Source organism: Schistocerca americana, chromosome 2, assembly GCF_021461395.2.
Source record: "Schistocerca americana isolate TAMUIC-IGC-003095 chromosome 2, iqSchAmer2.1, whole genome shotgun sequence".
Taxonomy (NCBI): Eukaryota; Metazoa; Arthropoda; class Insecta; order Orthoptera; family Acrididae; genus Schistocerca; species Schistocerca americana.
Genome location: NC_060120.1, coordinates 762,266,232 through 762,280,496, shown reverse-complemented (window position 1 = coordinate 762,280,496; position 14,265 = coordinate 762,266,232).

Below are 14,265 nucleotides of genomic sequence, written 5' to 3'. Positions count from 1 at the left end.
TATATATTCAGTTTTTAAAATTAATTAACATGAAAACAGACAATGAAAATTATTTTTCATCCGAGGTAAGTGCATGTGTAGTCCACCAGATATAGGGTATTTGTGTTGCTATTGGCTGACAGTAGCGGAAGCTGCTATATTCAGTTTAGATAGCTGCGGCGCTTGTAATTTCCCTGTGTGTTTATTTATTTAGTTTCTTTGGATGTGTGGAAGTACCGGCTTCTTGTACGTAGACGCAAGTTATAGTAAATACAGCGCATAACACTGAAATACATCTATATCTCAAATTAATTAATATACATGCTTATTTGTGGTGACGCTGACTGTGACTATGATAGAAGTGTAGTTATTTAGCTGATAGTGTCAAACGACACAACCTTAAGTTCCCTTCTGAGTATCATTACGCACTCTACAGTACGTCATTTGTTTCAATGTCCGCTTTACCAGGAAACCGTAGGCAGTGTTAGATCTCGGAGTCCAGTTCTATGAATGAAAAGGTGTAACCCTCCATGAGATGAAGTTGGCATTTGCTCGTACTGTGCAAAGGACAAATAGCTGTGTCTTAGAACAGTTATGGTCATCGCCAAAAAACTGAAATCGATAAAGTTTCATGCCTCTCTGGGGAATACGTTACAAATTGCTCCACCACTGCATTGTATCATGTGAGTTTCTAAATAGTACACTAGAAAAAAATGCTCTATCTTTTGCACTAACAGTCTCGCCTCTGTTGCTCTGTTCGTCGTTCAGCTACATCCCATCTTTCAACTACCTATGAAACGAAGCTCGATGCATTTCTGTTTCTCTAAGATTGTGGCAGCTTGATCAGTGATGCACTTGCATGTTAATTTCTTTATTTTTATCCTTGGCCGGATGCATTTCTTGCCGCCAGCGTTTCTTTGTACCGTGATGTGCGAGCTTTGTCCAGTTGGATTCTAGTGTTCGATGAGGCTGTCGAAACGGAAATGCAGAGCCACAAACTTTCATAGACTGGCAAGTATCCGACAGAAATCTGATTTGCTTTGTTTATTCCGTTGGTTCCAGTCACTTATATTGGAATCGTTTCAGCCGACATTTCTGAAATTGTTTCAATTGACAGACATACACGTTTCATAATTGGGTACGGTCTTTCATCATTTTTATATGCCATCTTTATCATATTCTCGTCGGACCGATACCTAAAAGAAGTGATCCGTGGGGTACCCTTCATGATCAGCAATCTATATTTCATGAACGTTCCCTATCTCGCATGAAGTACGTTCTATTAACTTGATTGACGGATAAGACGAATTGTTTGAGCTCTCCGAGCTTAGAAACGGAGGGCTGAACAGCTGGAATGCACGTTAAAATAACAGAGGGGGGTGGGGGATGGGGAATCGAAGAATAGAAATAGTGGCAGAGGGTGCCAGCCCTCTCTGTCTTGGCGTACGTGACGTGGAATACGTAGGTGCAACGATCTTTTCCGCCGAATTCGGGATCGAGTATTTCCATTGGTTGCTGGAAATTTGTGGTAGATGCTTCGAATTCTTTCTAGAAAATCTGTCTTTTAAATCGGTCGAAGAAGGGATCCGCAGGGTGCCCTGCGTGACTCGAGCCGGCTGGGCAGTTGTGCTGCGCCCGGAAGCTCGGCCCTTCATTGGCCTGTCGGGAGTGTTGAGGAGCGGAGGGTGGGCAGCAGGAGACGGCGCCATCTGCAGTCTTGATCACGAGGCAGTGATGGAGAGACGCAATGCTGACGTGCATCTAACTAGGTCGCGGTCAGAGCTCGCTCGTAGTCATATTTCTCTGTATCAAAATCTTTCTGAATTGCTGAAACCTTTGTCACGTGTGTCGTAAGTTAAATTATATACACCGTCCCGTGTTAGGTTGATCAGTATGTTCGTTCTCTTGCTTCAACAATTGTAAATCATATCCCTATTTTCCTCGCTCGTCTCTTGTCCTGTGCAGATCATTTAATGTAATCTCTGCGATTGAGTAATGACAACTTTCTCTCTTCCTTTGCCCTTAGAAACGCTCATCCCTTTTGTAGTATGATGGACTACGCACAGGCTTATGAAGTCCTTTCCCTTGTCCGCATAGAGGAACCCCACATGTTGATCGTTTTGTCTCCTAAGATGTTGTCATGTCCTCATTTCGTAAGGGACAGTAGCATTTAATGAAATGTCAGAACATAGCATACAACTGATGACTAGTAGCATGACAAAGGAAGTATATAATCAGTAAACAGATAGACAGCAACAGAAACAACGATATTACATGGAAGTCAGGACTTGAAAACGTATGTAAAATCATATTGTTGACAAGCAACTCATACGTAATATAACAAATGTACCACAGTTTATAATATAACCTGACGATGACTGTACACCTAAAATAGGCTTATAAACTCTAAACTCTGCCCGAAGAGGTCTTGAAAGGCCCAACGGTACCGACCGGTCACCGTGTCAGCCTTAGCCCAGAGGCAACACTGGATGCGGAGCTGGAGGAGAATGAGGTCAGCACACCGCTCTCCCGGCCGTATGTCAGTATACGAGACCGGAGTTTACGAGAAAAGTGGCTCCTCAGTTTGCCAGAGCTGTGCCACCGGCTTGCCAACAGCACTCGGCAGACAAAATAGGATTATAGTTCAAATAAAAATAATATTCGTAATAGTGTAGCTGATTATACAAATTTATTACGTCCTTGAAAGACATTTATTACACAGCAGGACCATAAGATTACAAACTGTAAAAGTAGCTGTTAATAAATGTAACTGTTAATAAATCCAAAGGTCTGAATTCAGCCTTTTACTAGGAGCCCCCCAAGTCAATTTCAGATGCATCAGTAAAAAGAGTTAAAAACATATGAAGTTCACCTAAACGTTGTGTTTATCTCCATAAGGCCATACTGTGCTGCGTGTTCTCATTGCGTTAGGTTAAAGAAATTATTTTACGTTCTCAGGCCAAAAATTCCCCATAATTTAATTAACCACAATGTAGCCATAGGACTTATGAGGTACGACACCATTATCAGTAGCTACGTTAAAAGAAAAATAGGGATAAATGATTAAGGGATTACTGTCACATTTTGTCCATTTTCAGCTATAAATACATATAAATACCACTAGTTTACCTTCACATCACTCCATGCTACGAAACACTAAAATCATAGCACACTATAATCATAGCCGACACCTTATAAAACCGAAGAACAACAACTTTATGTACCTCGATGAGCCAAACCATTATGACGGTTGCCCATCCCGAGATTGAGTGCCATCTAATAGGGCTGCGGGCACGTGACGTGCCGAGGGAAGTACAGGGCTATTACAAATGATTGAAGCGATTTCATAAATTCACTGTAGCTCCATTCATTGACATATGGTCACGACACACTACAGATACGTAAAAAAAACTCATAAAGTTTTGTTCGGCTGAAGCCGCACTTCAGGTTTCTGCCGCCAGAGCGCTCGAGAGCGCAGTGAGACAAAATGGCGACAGGAGCCGAGAAAGCGTATGTCGTGCTTGAAATGCACTCACATCAGTCATAACAGTGCAACGACACTTCAGGACGAAGTTCAACAAAGATCCACCCACTGCTAACTCCATTCGGCGATGGTATGCGCAGTTTAAAGCTTCTGGATGCCTCTGTAAGGGGAAATCAACGGGTCGGCCTGCAGTGAGCGAAGAAACGGTTGAATGCGTGCGGGCAAGTTTCACGCGTAGCCCGCGGAAGTCGACGAATAAAGCAAGCAGGGAGCTAAACGTACCACAGCCGACGGTTTGGAAAATCTTACGGAAAAGGCTAAAGCAGAAGCCTTACCGTTTACAATTGCTACAAGCCCTGAGACCCGATGACAAAGTCAAACGCTTTGAATTTTCGGCGCGGTTGCAACAGCTCATGGAAGAGGATGCGTTCAGTGCGAAACTTGTTTTCAGTGATGAAGCAACATTTTTTCTTAATGATGAAGTGATTAAACCTCCCCTACCAAGAAACGTGCCAGAACTGCGAGCTCGCATCAACGATGCTTTCGAACTCATTGATGGGGACATGCTGCGCCGAGTGTGGGAGGAACTTGATTATCGGCTTGATGTCTGCCGAATCAGTAAAGGGGCACATATCGAACATTTGTGAATGCCTAAAAAAACTTTTTGAGTTTTTGTATGTGTTTGCAAAGCATTGTGAAAATATCTCAAATAATAAAGTTATTGTAGAGCTGTGAAATCGCTTCAACCATTTGTAATAACCCTGTATTTAAATGGAGCAGAGACAAATGAGGAATCATTCTAGCTACAGTACGTACTGCAGATTGGGAAGTCCACTGGCATAAACGACTTTGTCGGAGGGCACGTTGCCGTGGACCGGCACCTGGGAACGAGCGTCTCTGAAACGGCGAGGCTGGTCACCGTTTGCAAGGTAATGTCGTGATCATGTATGGAAAGCAGGTGACACGTGGTGAAACTGCGACTAGACGACAAGGTGCTGGACCTCTACGCCTAATCTATAACGTAGGGTAGGCGGCGATCTATGGCAGAACTGACGACAGATGGTTGCAAACACAAGTGTCGACCAAGTTGCTCTGCAGTATATGGTCCCTAAATATTCCCATGTTGACCCGTCGACATTGTCAGTTACAATTACAGTGGGCACGACATCATCGAGACTGGACCTTTGATCAGTGGAAAGGCATCATCTGGTCGGATGAATCACGTTTCTTGTCACAACAGTCCACTGGTTGCTTTAAGATACGCCGTCATACTGGTGAACGGCTGCTTGAAACATGCGCCGTGCCACGACGCAGATCTTGTTAGTAGTATATCTGCTAAGGGAGACAGTGACCTGCGGTTCCATGTTACCTGTGGTAGTAATCGAAGGAACCATGACAACTCCGGATTACGACAACATAATTACGGATCACCTGCAACCCGTTCACGCTTGGTGTCTCACCCGACGACGATGACGTGGTTCAGTAGGACAGGTGTGCGTTGCAGCTTTCCGAGGATCACGCTAGGCCTTGGTTACTAGATTCACCTGATCTGAACCCGACGGAACACATCAGGGACATTATCGAGAGTCAGCTCCACGCTGACAGGCCACTGGCTGTAACTTAAGGGAATTGCGTGATCTGTGTGTAGATATCTTGTCCCAAATACCTCCGGAAGCTTACCAGCAACTTGTAGAATACATGCCACGCAGAACTGCTGCTGTTCTTTCTTTTTTTTCTTCGAGTCATTGGTCTTCTAATTGGGTTGATGCGGCCCGCTATGCCTCCTTTGCCAACCTCTTCGTCTCAGAGTAGCACTTGCAACCTACGTCCTGCATTATTTGCTGGATGTATTCCCATCTCTTTCTTCACCCTCTACAGCCCTCTCTTGTACCATGGAAGTCATGCCTTGATGTCTTAACAGATGTCCTATCATCCTATCCACATATTCCTTTCCCCTCCGATTCTGCGCAGGACTTTCTCATTCCGTACCCTATCAGGCCACCTAATTTTCAACATCTTAGACACTACGATTCTCTTCTGTTCCGGTTTTCCCACATTCCATGTTGCGTTACCATATAGTGCTGCGCTCCAAACGTACATCCTCAGAAATTTCTTTGTCAAATTATGGCAGTGTTTGATACTAGTAGACTTCTCTTGGACAGGAATGCCCTTTTCTGCCAGTGCTAGTCTGCTTTTGATGTCCTTGCTGTCCGTCATTGGTTATTTTACTGCCTAAGTAGTAGACTCCCTTAAAAAAAAATTGGTTCAAATGGCTCTGAGCACTATGGGACTTAACTTCTGAGGTCATCAGTCCCGTAGAACTTAGAACTACTTAAACCTAACTAACCTAAGGACATCACACACATCCATGGCCGAGGATTCGAACCTACAACCGTAGTGGTCGCGCGGTTCCAGACTGAAGCGCCTAGAACCGCTAGGCCACACCGGCCTGCAAGACTCCCTTAACTTCACCTACTTCGTGACCATCAATCCTGGTGTTATATTTCTCGCTGTTCTCATTACCTTCGTCTCTCTTCGATTTACTCTTAATCCATATTCTGAAAAAATATTACACTGTTCCTCCCAATCAAACGATCTTTTAATTCTTCTTCACTTTCACTGAGGATAGCAATGTCATCACTCCTGCACCTTCCCTTTATTTCTATCATTGTTTCTTCGATGTACAGATTGAACAGTAGATGAGAAAGACTACATCCCAGTGTTACACTCTTTCTATTCCGAGCACGTTATTCTTCGTCGTCCACTCTCATTATTCCCTCTTGGCGCTGGTACATATTGTTTATTACACGTCTACCCTTATATCTTACCCCTATTTCTCTCAAAATTTCGTACTTTTTGCACCATTTGGCATTGTCGAACGCTTTCTCCAGGTCGACATATCCTATGAACGTATCTTGATTTTTCTTTAATCTTACTTGCATTATCAACCGCAACGTCAGAATTTCCTCTCTGGTGCCTTTACTTTTCCTAAAGCCAAACAGATCGTCATCTAACACATCATGAGTTTTCTTTCCCATTCTTTTGTATGTTATTCTTGTAAGTAACTTTGAAGCATGAGCTGTTAAGCCGACTGAGCGATAATTCTCGCACTTGTCAGTCCCTGAAGTCTTCGGAATTGTGTGGATGATATTTTTCCGAAAGTTAGACTCATACGTTCTACTCACCAACGTGAATAGTCATTTTATTGCCACTTCTCCCAATGATTTTAGAAGTTCTGATGGAACGTTGTCGATCTCTTCTGCCTTATTTCACCAAGTCCTCCAAAGTTCTCTTAAATTCTAATGCTGGATCCCCTATGTCTTCTTAGTGGACTCCTGTTTCTTCTTCTACCACATCAGACAAATCTTCCCCCTCATAGAAGCCTCCAGTGTACTATTTCCACCTATCCGCTCTCTCCCCTGCATTTAACGGTGGATTTTCCGTCGCACTCTTAATGTTACCACCCTTGCTTTTAGTATCACCAAAGGTTGTTTTGACTTTCCGATATGCTGAGTCAATTCTTGTGACAGTTATTTCTTTTTCGATTTCTGTATTCCTGAATTTCCCTGAACATTTTCGTACTTCCTTCTTTCGTCGATCAACTGAAGTATTCCTTCTGTTACACATGGTTTCTTCGAAGTTATCTTCTTTGTTCCTATTTTTATTTTTCCATCTTCTGCTATTGCCCTTTTTAGAGATGTCCACTCCTCTTCAACAGCACTGCCTACTGCGCTATTCCTGACTACTGTATCTATAGCCTTCGAGAACTTCCAGCGTACCTCGTCATTCCTTGTTAGTTCTGAATCCCACTTCTTTGCGTGTTGATCGTTCCTGACTAATCTCTTAATATTCAGCCTACTCTTCATCACTGCTACATTGTAATCTGAGTCTATATCTGCTCCTGGGTACGCCTTACAATCCAGTATCTGATTTCGTAATCTCTGTCTGGCCATGAGCTAATCTAACTGGAATCTCCCCTTTTCCAAGTATACCTCCTCCTCTTGTGATTCTTAAACGAATTACTCGCTATTACTAGCTGAAATTTATTACACAGGTCAATTAGTCTTTCTCCTCTCTCATTCCTTGTCTCAAGCCCATATTCTCCTGTATTCTCCTGCTTCTGTATGGCTTTCCAAAGGTGAACCAGCAGGTGTTCGTAGTGTTTTGGTACATCGGGGTCTCTTGACTTGTTACCAATCAGGGCTTAATACTGTAAGACAGTGAGAACTCTACGCGGATCGGCGTATCCTGAGGTTAATGGTTAATCTATTCACATTTGACTATTAGTGTTCAGCTACAGTCTGTGCCTCCAGACACTTTGGCAGAGATTACATTTTTACTGCCGTTACTTAATTGGTCAGGTGCAAACGGCAGGTGGCCTGGACTCCAGATTTCAAGCCAAACTTGTATCAGCTTTTACTCGTGCGTTTTAAACATTCTGATATGTGGCTCTGCTACTTAAGACTTTGTTTACTTTATTTCTTGTTGTAACCGTGTGGTTCTCATGTTCAACTTGTAGACAAATTGTAAATATAATAGATTACTTGCTAGTCTGATTCAACCTCTTAATATGCTTCTTATGGCCTTTAGATAGCCACTATGCTCCTATTTATACCCTCATTCTACTTTCCAGCCAGTCCACGTGGTTTAAGTTGTTGTTGTTGTTGTTGTGGTCTTCAGTCCTGAGACTGGTTTGATGCAGCTCTCCATGCTGCTCTATCCTGTGCAAGCTTTTTCATCTCCCAGTACCTACTGCAACCTACATCCTTCTGAATCTGCTTAGTGTATTCATCTCTTGGTCTCCCTCTACGATTTTTACCCTCCACGCTGCCCTCCAATACTAAATTGGTGATCCCTTGATGCCTCAGAACATGTCCTACCAACCGATCCCTTCTTCTGGTCAAGTTGTGCCACAAACTTCTCTTCTCCCCAATCCTATTCAATACTTCCTCATTAGTTATGTGATCTACCCATCTAATCTTCAGCATTCTTCTGCAGCACCACATTTCGAAAGCTTCTATTCTCTTCTTGTCCAAACTATTTATCGTCCATGTTTCACTTCCATACATGGCTACACTCCATACGAATACTTTCAGAAATGACTTCCTGACACTTAAATCAATACTGGATGTTAACAAATTTCTCTTCTTCAGAAACGCTTTCCTTGCCATTGCCAGCCTACATTTTATATCCTCTCTACTTCGACCATCATCAGTTATTTTGCTCCCCAAATAGCAAAACTCCTTTACTACTTTAAGTGCCTCATTTCCTAATCTAATTCCCTCAGCATCACCCGACTTAATTAGACTACATTCCATTATCCTTGTTTTGCTTTTGTTGATGTTCATCTTATATCCTCCTTTCAAGACACTGTCCATTCCATTCAACTGCTCTTCCAAGTCCTTTGCTGTCTCTGACAGAATTACAATGTCATCGGCGAACCTCAAAGTTTTTATTTCTTCTCCATGAATTTTAATACCTACTCCGAATTTTTCTTTTGTTTCCTTTACTGCTTGCTCAATATACAGATTGAACAACATCGGGGAGAGGCTACAACCCTGTCTTACTCCCTTCCCAACCACTGCTTCCCTTTCATGTCCCTCGACTCTTATAACTGCCATCTGGTTTCTGTACAAATTGTAAATAGCCTTTCGCTCCCTGTATTTTACCCCTGCCACCTTTAGAATTTGAAAGAGAGTATTCCAGTCAACATTGTCAAAAGCTTTCTCTAAGTCTACAAATGCTAGAAACGTAGGTTTGCCTTTCCTTAATCTTTCTTCTAAGATAAGTCGTAAGGTCAGTATTGCCTCACGTGTTCCAGTGTTTCTACGGAATCCAAACTGATCTTCCCCGAGGTTGGCTTCTACTAGTTTTTCCATTCGTCTGTAAAGAATTCGTGTTAGTATTTTGCAGCTGTGACTTATTAAGCTGATAGTTCGGTAATTTTCACATCTGTCAACACCTGCTTTCTTTGGGATTGGAATTATTATATTCTTCTTGAAGTCTGAGGGTATTTCGTCTGTTTCATACATCTTACTCACCAGATGGTAGAGTTTTGTCAGGACTGGCTCTCCCACGGCCGTCAGTAGTTCCAATGGAATAATGTCTACTCCGGGGGCCTTGTTTCGACTCAGGTCTTTCAGTGCTCTGTCAAACTCTTCACGCTGTATCATATCTCCCATTTCATCTTCATCTACATCCTCTTCCATTTCCATAATATTGTCCTCAAGTACATCGCCCTTGTATAGACCCTCTATATACTCCTTCCACCTTTCTGCTTTCCCTTCTTTGCTTAGAACTGGGTTTCCATCTGAGCTCTTGATATTCATACAAGTCGTTCTCTTATCTCCAAAGGTCTCTTTAATTTTCCTGTAGGCGGTATCTATCTTACCCCTAGTGAGATAGGCCTCTACATCCTTACATTTGTCCTCTAGCCATCCCTGTTTAGCCATTTTGCACTTCCTGTCGATCTCATTTTTGAGACGTTTGTATTCCTTTTTGCCTGTTTCACTTACTGCATTTTTATATTTTCTCCTTTCATCAATTAAATTCAATATTTCTTCTGTTACCCAAGGATTTCTACTAGCCCTCGTCTTTTTACCTACTTGATCCTCTGCTGCCTTCACTACTTCATCCCTCAAAGCTACCCATTCTTCTTCTACTGTATTTATTTCCCCCATTCCTGTCAATTGCTCCCTTATGCTCTCCCTGAATCTCTGTACATCCTCTGGTTCTTTTAGTTTATCCAGGTCCCATCTCGTTAAATTCCCACCTTTTTGCAGTTTCTTCAGTTTTAATCTACAGGTCATAACCAATAGATTGTGGTCAGAGTCCACATCTGCCCCTGGAAATGTCTTACAATTTAAAACCTGGTTCCTAAATCTCTGTCTTACCATTATATAATCTATCTGATACCTTTTAGTATCTCCCGGGTTCTTCCATGTATACAACCTTCTTTCATGATTCTTAAACCAAGTGTTAGTTATGATTATGTTGTGCTCTGTGCAAAATTCGACCAGGCGGCTTCCTCTTTCATTTCTGTCCCCCAATCCATATTCACCTACTATGTTTCCTTCTCTCCCTTTTCCTACACTAGAATTCCAGTCACCCATGACTATTAAATTTTCGTCTCCCTTCACAATCTGAATAATTTCTTTTATTTCATCATACATTTCTTCAATTTCTTCGTCATCTGCAGAGCTAGTTGGCACATAAACTTGTACTACTGTAGTAGGCGTGGGCTTCGTATCTATCTTGGCCACAATAATGCGTTCACTATGCTGTTTGTAGTAGCTTACCCGCATTCCTATTTTCCTATTCATTGTTAAACCTACTCCTGCATTACCCCTATTTGATTTTGGGTTTTAACCCTGTAGTCACCTGACCAGAAGTCTTGTTCCTCCTGCCACCGAACTTCACTAATTCCCACTATATCTAACTTCAACCTATCCATTTCCCTTTTTAAATTTTCTAACCTACCTGCCCGATTAAGGGATCTGACATTCCACGCTCCGATCCATAGAATGTCAGTTTTCTTTCTCCTGATAACGACATCCTCTTGAGTAGTCCCCGCCCGGAGATCCGAATGGGGGACTATTTTACCTCCGGAATATTTTACCCAAGAGGACGCCATCATCATGTAATCACACAGTAAAGCTGCATGCCCTCGGGAAGAATTACGGCTGTAGTTCCCCTTGCTTTCAGCCGTTCGCAGTACCAGCACAGCAAGGCCGTTTTGGTTATTGTTACAAGGCCAGATCAGTCGATCATCCAGACTGTTGCCCTTGCAACTACTGAAAAGGCTGCTGCCCCTCTTCAGGAACCACACGTTTGTCTGGCCTCTCAACAGATACCCCTCCGTTGTGGTTGCACCTACGGTACGGCTATCTGTATCGCTGAGGCACGCAAGCCTCCCCACCAACGGCAAGGTCCATGGTTCATGGGGGGGGGGGGGGGGGGGGGGTGGTTTAAGTATAGAACGAAAATGGTTCAAATGGCTCTGAGCACCATGGGACTCAACTGCTGAGGTCATTAGTCCCCTAGAACTTAGAACTAGTTAAACCTAACTAACCTAAGGACATCACAAACATCCATGCCCGAGGCAGGATTCGAACCTGCGACCGTAGCGGTCTTGCGGTTCCAGACTGCAGCGCCTTTAACCGCACGGCCACTTCGGCCGGCTTAAGTATAGAACGGCAGAGGCAAATAAAGAAAGATACAGTGTTATAGAAAACCATTTACATTTGTAGTTTTGTCTTCAGGCTGAACTCATTCTTAGCTTAGCTTAGCTTAGCCATAAGCCTCAGTTATTTGACAATAAGTATTTCAATTTCCTAAATATCTTTCAACCAAAAAAAATTTTTAATGCAGTTTAGTTGAAACTTATAGGGAATAGTAGGGAAATATCGAATAGGGTTTCAAGAAATGCAGATAATCATGCATATTGGAGAGAAAACGTATTTCACATACACAAAATAAATTCTAAGATGGTTGTAATTTAAACTCTTGAAACAAATACTTTTACGTAATTGAAAAATCACTGACTCGGTAACAAATCTGTTACGTTTATTAACCTCAATAGAATGTTCTTAAACAATTATTTGTTCATGTACTAGTGGTGATTTGTTTTACATTGATTCGTCTGCAGAAGTCACAATTTTTATTTCATTCTCAGCCCCTGCTCTGAGAAGTTTGGTTTTGTGGAATACAAAGAGTTCCAATTTGCCCAAAATGCCATCTTGGACTTCACAATATAACAAACAGAACCAGCTGTACCCTTAGGAAAAAATGGAGCAATACGATCTACAGCTACTTAACTTAATAAATTGCATGTTTTTTAATCGTTAGCGTAAATTTTCAATAATTACTACATGGTTTTGAAAACCTACTTACAAAAATTTGGCCAAGCTACAGAAACTATTTTTCTGTGCCCTAATTCACACGACGTCTGGAGACGAACTGAACTCACTATAGAGCCTCTCAAGACAGACGTCTCCTGTTTGGGAGCACACCACTCGACGAATGAGAAATCATGGTATTCCATATTTCCCATCCATTCCTTAATATCCGATCTACACTAGGACAGTAATGCAGACAGTCCAAAATAAATACAACTGCATGAAATGCGTAATGCAAGTGTAGTGAACGTTGTACTTTAAAGTTCAAAATCGAACACTTTGACGTTATCGCTTACTGCGTGGTTACTACAGACTAACGGCACACACCACTTTGTACCTAAAAGCGCTGTACCTCTTCAGTAACCAGCCTCCGTTCCTGCACCGGTAAGCATTGCGCTCTGCTTTGTTGAAAAAGAAAAACGGAGAACATGCTCGAAAAGTTCGAGGACATCCGATGTGTACTTTTGAACCGAATCGTCTCAGTATTTGCTTTAAGCTGTTTACGGAAACTACAGAAAACCTAAGTCTGGCTAGTCGAACATGGATGCGGACCCTGCTGCTTCCAAATGCAAGCGCAGTGCCTTAACCATTGCGACATGAAGTCCACCAGCACTGCGGTGCGTACGCCAGTTTGCAAATGCAACTCGCAGGCGCCCTTGTTTGTTTTACGCCATTTGCATTCGCATCTGTTTATGAGCTGTACACGTAATGGTAACAAGTGTTTATGAAAATGAGTGTGGTCAGAGTCGGACAGTGATTCGTGTTTCGAATGTGGGAAACGGGACGGTACTAGACATGCATAATGTGTGAGGCCAACAGGTATCATACAATGAATGAATCCATGATTCATTGGTGGCTGTGATGTTTAATTCAAGACATTAGAATATTCGCTACGGAGAATGGAGTTTGCAGCCGTCAAATTTGGCTGAGACATTAGTGGAACTTGTCAATACCGCAGTTATAGAACAGACGTTGTGGCATAGTAACGCCCTCTTCCATGAAGAGGCTTGATCGAATGAAACTATGACGAACGGATTGTCGTGACACATGGAAAGTTGTGTACAAAAATTGATGACATACTACAATGTCGCTGAAGTGGGCATAGTCAAATTATGTGGAAGAAAGTAGATGGTTGAGTTCTGTGTTACTGATGCTCTCATTTTTTTAGGTAATAAAATCCTCCGAAAGCACCAGATTAATTTAAACTTTATTTACAGATGTTTCTAAATCTTTTATTTTCCTTATCAGTATTGTTTGATACGCCAGAGCAACTTCATATTTCTGTTTTCAATAGCTGCCTGTCAGTCAAAAACATTTTGAACAAAATGACCGTAATAACCACAAATGATAATATGAGACATCGATTCAACGATCCCCGTTGATCTGGCAGTGGCATTTATTTCACATTGGAAGAGTGAAATTATTTACATGTAGTAAGCCATAATTCTCTTTGAATCACCATAAAATTCTGCTCCATTTTATATGCGAAATTTGACACAAACCGGTATACATTACTTTGGGCAATCCAGTTACTTCTAAATGCTTACAGCTACAGTTTAAAGAAAACACAGCAACCAATCACACTTTTTTGAATGAAATATTTATGTCATCAAACCATAAAGGATAAAATAAGTCCTTGTAGTTGTAATTGTTCTCTTGGGCTTGGTAGTTTGATGAAATAGCTAGCAAGTGAGAAGACAGCCGCTCTAATTGATAGTTTGTAGGGTCACTTCACGAACTTTTCTACCGCATCAAGAACTGAGAACAGTAACGGTATTAATAGGCACTTGTTGTTTGACGACTAAATGAAGTTTGGCCAGCCACTCGCTATAGCTTCAAAACACTGACGTGCTGTGTCAAAATAGTGTCTCTGCTAGGTGACATTACTTCTGTTACATAATATAT